The 6,000-nt window shown below is 36.4% G+C and overlaps 1 protein-coding gene across 1 annotated transcript in view; it reads left to right on the top strand.

The window, feature by feature from the left end:
* The first annotated feature begins 3,737 nt into the window (after nt 1-3,737).
* Nucleotides 3,738-6,000, top strand: part of amacr (alpha-methylacyl-CoA racemase) — a 29,555-nt gene continuing 27,292 nt past the window's right edge. The window contains exon 1 of the mRNA XM_078956337.1: nt 3,738-3,797. The gene's annotated coding sequence lies outside the window, so the exon portion shown is untranslated. The remainder of the gene's footprint in view (nt 3,798-6,000) is intronic.

Genomic DNA, 6,000 nt, shown 5'->3' with positions numbered 1-6,000 from the left:
AGCACAAAGAAAGAATATGAAAGAGAGGAGCAGACTTTGAACAAAAGGAACATCCAAGGTGAGAATGTGACTTTGGAAAATAGAGGAAAATAAAAAAATAGAAATCATTGTCAGATTTGCTTGTCTTAGTAGCCCACAACTTATTCATAAGCTAAAGTGGAAAGTGCAGGAAATATCTTTTCTGCCTTTGATTTTATCCATGTGTCCTTCTCCAACAAGGAGCAACCACTTGTGTGTAAAGTTGTGCGTAATTTTGTACCTGCCTTTCTCTGCGTGCTTGGCACCACACCCAGATTGAGAAACTAGCGAGTGTGAAGGATGAAAGGGGGAGGATCCAATGAACCCAAAACAGAGCTTTCATTCAGTTAGGCAGCATCACCCAGAGGCAAAAACATGATATCTTCAAGACAGAGCAGAACCAGGAAATAAACATTCCTTTGTTTCCCTCATAAAACTTGATCTCAATCAAAAAAACTTTATAAGAAATTTTGACGCCTCCCAAAATTCTAGAAGTGTTTAAGAATGGTGCAAACATCCTCATAAATCTTCCAGGAATGAGCAGACGTTTCTGAATGGATGCAGACTCATTCAGGTCTAGCTTTTCCTTTAGCAGATGGTAGTGATCTTAGTCTTTAGGTCTTCATTTATAAAATATCTCTATTTTTAAACCCTTTATTTATACATTATACATTTGGTATTGTGTAAATAGCATTTTGGTAGTTTTTTGTCATATTTTTTGGGGAAGTAAATTCCTTTCAACAATTAATAAGGATGAAAACAATTCATTTTCTCAGGAGATGCACAGAAAGCTTTAGATTTTCCCTAAAATTCACGCCTTGACCCACTTTTTTGTTATGGAATTCAGTCCAAATCTTCTCCAAAACCCAACATGCTTTCTGTTTGTCCACATCACATAAAATATCTATGTTACAATTTCACTGACAAAAAAGGAAATGTAAGCCCTCCAAATTTTTTTTTTAAGATAAAGGTTAAAAAGCCAGCAAATAATTTTATGGTCTGTGTTTAATAAACAAAGTTCACCTATCAATCAATTTTTAAGGTTATTAGGAAAACAAAAGCAAAAAGATTTGCTTTAAAATGGTGGGGGCATTTACTCACATAGTAGCATTTATGTATGACTTCATAAAGCTGCCAAATAGTAATAAGTAGGTGGAGGATTAATTCTAACTTTAGTGTCTGCATTTTTTGGTCCACAGTGTCCAAAGTACATGTTGACCGAAGCTGTGATTCAGCTATTACTGTTTTTATTCTTGCCTGCTGATCTCTGCAATGCGCAGAAAGCAAGAGGAAATCAAACTAGAGGAAATCAAACCAGAAAAGCAGCATCCAGTTTCCTGAAGTCAAAAAGGCCAATCAAAAGAAGTGAAATTTTTGTGGAGTTGTAAATGCAAGTTCCTGTTATCACGGAAAATAATCTCAAATCGATGATTCATTATCTCTATCTTAATATGTTGTTTCATTCATATTAACTTGTATTTCTAGTTATTTTTCCTAGTTAGGTTTAATGCCCAAATTTCTCTTAGCATGATAGTTTGCCCCCATCCTATCTGTCCGTCCCCCTGTGGCTTGCACAATTGTCATGAACAGTTCTGTGGCCCAAAGTGCCCTACAATTTCAAACACATACAAATGAACAACTCACAAATGTGTAAGCATGAATTGTGTAACTCTCTCAGTTTCAGGAGTGCAACACTAAAAACAAGCCCTTGAATGACCCTTGGATGATTACCACATGTTTTTTTGTACCAGCCTTCAGAAAATTCCTGTCTGACATCTGGCTGTACTCAGTTCAAGCAGCTGTTGTGAGGCTGCAGTTAATTTCATATAATTTATAAAATATAAATAATATATAAATATATATGTAATATGAATAATATATAAAGGGTTGCACAGTGATTAGCGCTCTTGCCTCACATAAGCCCCCCGGTTCAAGTCCCGGCTGGGGGACCTGAAAAGAACACCAGGGTGGACCTTTCTGTATGTTTGTATGTTCGTGTGTTCTCCCCTTGCATGGGTTTTCTCCAGGGACTTCGTTTTCCTCCCACCATTTAAAAAACATGCTTCATAGGTCAATTGGTTACTCTAAATTCTTCATAGGTGTGAATGCGAGTGTGCATGGGTCAGACTGGCGACCTATCCAGGGTGTCCTCTGCCTTTGGCAGCCCCGTGTTCCCAAAAGGGAAAAACAGATTAGATGATAAATGATGAATAATATATATAAAATAGGATTCTGCAAGTACCCCTCAAGTTTAAAAACTGTGCATGAGCAGCTCATAGTAGATATTAGACGTAGGCAAATAGACATTGAGTATTTTTGTAACAATTGAACGTGTGGCACCCATTTCCAAATGGCCACCAGTTTGGATTTTTCTCGTAGCTAACGTGTTTGGATCCTAAGGGACATTCATGGCAAATTTGGTTTTCTATACCACAAAATGCACCAGAATCGAGTTAGAACTGACATTTGTTTGAAATATCAACCTTACCAGCATCACTAATTCTGGGAAAATATTTTTCTCTTAAAAAAAGCTCATAATGCGCTGCTAAAAGAGAAGATTAGTGTGCAGTATCAAGATCTTTATATTAATTTCTCCGATTGATCATACCTATTGTATCATTCTGAAAAAAGTAATAGAACAAAACTTATCAAATAGACAATAAAAACAATAAAAAAACATTGAAATTCAAATAATTTTATTAATTTATTTGTACCTTTTGTAATATCCCTTTTTTTGCCTTTTTTAAAACAAGCTTTAAACCACTAGGCAGCAGAACAATGTTTGCTGGACAAGGGGGTCCTTACAGACTTTTCTCTTTTCAAAAACTAGAAAAAATAATTACATTTTGTAATGTGATGATTAAGAGAGGGTAGGTCACACTGTGACAAGCTGGTCTTGCCTCTTTTTTTAAAATAAACTGCATGATATGTGAAATCAAAGACACCCCACATATTTTTCTGCAACAAAAAAAGCAAAAGAAAATTTAAAAAAAGATAATTGAATCCATGCCTTCAAAATCTTCTTGGTGTCACATTGCAGGCACATTTCACAGAGAACTTTGAAGTTTACCCGCTCAGCTAGAGACATTATAGAGATAAATTGCCACAACTATTGCTCAGCGGTTGCCGCAACATGCTATGCTTGATAGAAACAATAACATGCCTGCTGGGCTCTTCCTCTGTCACACTTTTTAAACACCTGAAAATTGATTATTTTCTGTGAAGAACCAACAGAGGGCAGCAGAGTTCTACAATGTATTGACTATTTTGTCTGTTTCCCTCACATCTTGATTCATTGTAAAAGGAGATAGTTGGTGTTTTAGAAAATTCGGTTTAAAGGGGTACTTCATATGTCAGGGCTAAAATCCAGGAAAAGAGGAAGTGATACCATTATTAAGACAATGGTCAGAGCTGCTGCACAGGAACTACAGGCACTTCTTTTTCTCTGTCTGTGTGTGTTGAGTGTGAGTAATTGGATGGCCACCTTCAGATCTTACACTCAATGTTTCAGGCTTCCTTCAATTCCCTTTTTGAAATTTGAAAACGTACTTTACTACAAAAGGAAAGGTCCAATCACACTGAGCTCATGGCTGTGTCAAAAACACATTTCAAATCACACAGCAGTGAGGAGAATCATATTTTAGGATTCACTGTGGCTTTTGGTCTTTTATGATTCAATGTTCCTGTTTTTAATTGCAGACAGCTTCCATAGTTGATTGTTCTCCTGGAGCGCCTCCATTTCTACTGGTTCCCCCACAAACTGAACAAGACAGCTTTGGGTATGACTCACTTAATTTCTGGGTTTCTCTATTCTATATATAAATTCACACTTTAAAATCAAGTAATCTTACAGCAGTCCCCTTTTTCAAATAACAAAAGTATGTTTTTATTTGTTTAGTTTTTGATGTTTTATAATTATTTTACATCTCATTCAATTTTTACATTTCTTGAGAATGAAAATAATAAATTAAATCACCTAAAAATAAAATGAAATAAAATTAAGTGAAATTAAAACATTTTTTGATATAATTTTTTGGTTAGCCACGACTTCTTGTTACACAATGCTGCCTCTTCCAAAGCCCAAGTAATGAACACATTGATTCCCAATCGGAGCCAGATCTTTGGAGTTACCACAGAGATTGCATGATTGGCATTTTAGTAGCTTCGGTTGAACCTTACAGTCTACATGGATTTGCATTTAGATTCTGTTTGCCCTTAAAATAAGATGTAAAAGTAGTAAAAAAAAAAAAGGCAGGTGTTTTGCATCCATGCAACTTCATTTCTATGAATCTGTGTAATTTAAAGCTGTCTGAGCCTTAAAATTCCTGTAAGAACATGTGTGTAGGAAAATCTCTGATAGAAAGCACCTCAGCTGATGCCAACAACTTGTGCACTGCTCCTTCTGCGATAACACTATTACCAATAGAAGTTTCTTTTTGCTAGAGCTGATTCAGGGAACACTGCATCCAAAGACTTAAATTTGCAGCTCACATAGTGTTTGAGATTGTCAGTGCTTGATACCATCTCGTCTGCTACTCTTATTTCCTGGTATGTTCTTCAGAAATTATAGGTTCAGTAAAAATGTTAGTTATACAAGTTAGAACTGTGGGTGTGACTAAATTGTCTAGAATAATATGTGAGTGGATAGAAAGAACATAAAAAATGCTACTGACAAGGAGCAGAGTGGTTTAAGACATGTGGCAGGGAATAAAAGGCTGCAATGGTTTGTTTTATTTCTTTTTCTAAATGTCAAGTTTCATTAGAAAGCACTTGAGAAGAAAAAATGAATTAGATATATGGTCCAAAGAAAGGGATGTGCTCACAGAATGCAGTGAGACAAATGTAAGTGCTTGATAAGAAGTACAGATGAGTACAAGTGGATAGCAAATCTTTACGTTGTGTGTCTTTAGGGAAATGTAATACAAACTTCTGGAACACAAAAAAATAAACAGCAGATAATTTTGCATTTTAAAATAAAATTCCACCTAATCCATTATTAATTATTCAACAAAGGGATGCTTTTATTTTCTGTCACCTTGTTTGGTGGAGAAAATGAAGTCATTTATGTTGCTTATGGCACAATAAGCTGAGTTTTCATTTTTCTGCAGGTTTAAACTGCAGTTCACCTAGAAATTTTTCAGTTTGAAATCCACTAAATAAAAGAATGTTTTGCGGGCAAATGTGATGGCCCTCAAAACATTCACAATTAACCAAAGAATTAACTAAAGAAATAACATTTACCAAAAAAAAAAGACCTAAAGAAGCAAAATGTAAACACACAGACAGATGGAAAAGTAGACAGTGAGACATAGAAAGAAAACAAATATAAATGGAGCCTGAACAGGGCACAAACCAATGTCCTGCTTTTGCCTGTCCCAAGTCCAGTAAAATGCAGAGGATAGTGTCAGGTAGAGCAAACTTCATAGACACATCATACAGATCAAAGGAGATATACGGATAGATGAACTGATTAGATGATAGCATGGTTTTATATGTATTTTAGGGTCTCGGAGGGATTGACACCCCAAACTCTCAGCACACCCAGAATTGCCCCCCTGATATAGTCTACCAGCACCCCATGGTGGGGCTGGCCAAATCCAGAGTAAGCCCACCACTACTTCCCATCATCAATCTGTTTACACTCACTCCCGCAAGCTTACGGCCCCTCACAACCCCAACCGAATATTGCCAGAGCAACAAAGATGGCAAACAATATTGGAGCTATCCAGCCGTACAGTTTTGAGCCAGAGACCAGCTCAGACGAAGAAAACATAGACGTACATGGAACTAGTCGTCTCCAAGTGGATACATTGGAATGGAACAGAGCATGGCGCTTGTGGCTTGACATAGTAGCCTCAACTTACATCTTCAAGCTTTTTTCCAATGACATTAATGCCACAACAACAGATTAAAAAGGCAAGAACAGAATTTTCATTGGGATGGTTCTTTAACGCTTCTCACGACAGTAACTTTCAGCCAAGA

This window comes from Oryzias latipes, chromosome 12 (assembly GCF_053564925.1).
Source record: "Oryzias latipes strain Hd-rR chromosome 12, Olatipes_Hd-rR_3.1".
Taxonomy (NCBI): Eukaryota; Metazoa; Chordata; class Actinopteri; order Beloniformes; family Adrianichthyidae; genus Oryzias; species Oryzias latipes.
Note: the sequence above shows the minus strand (reverse complement) of the source record. Positions and strands in the feature narration are given on the sequence as shown.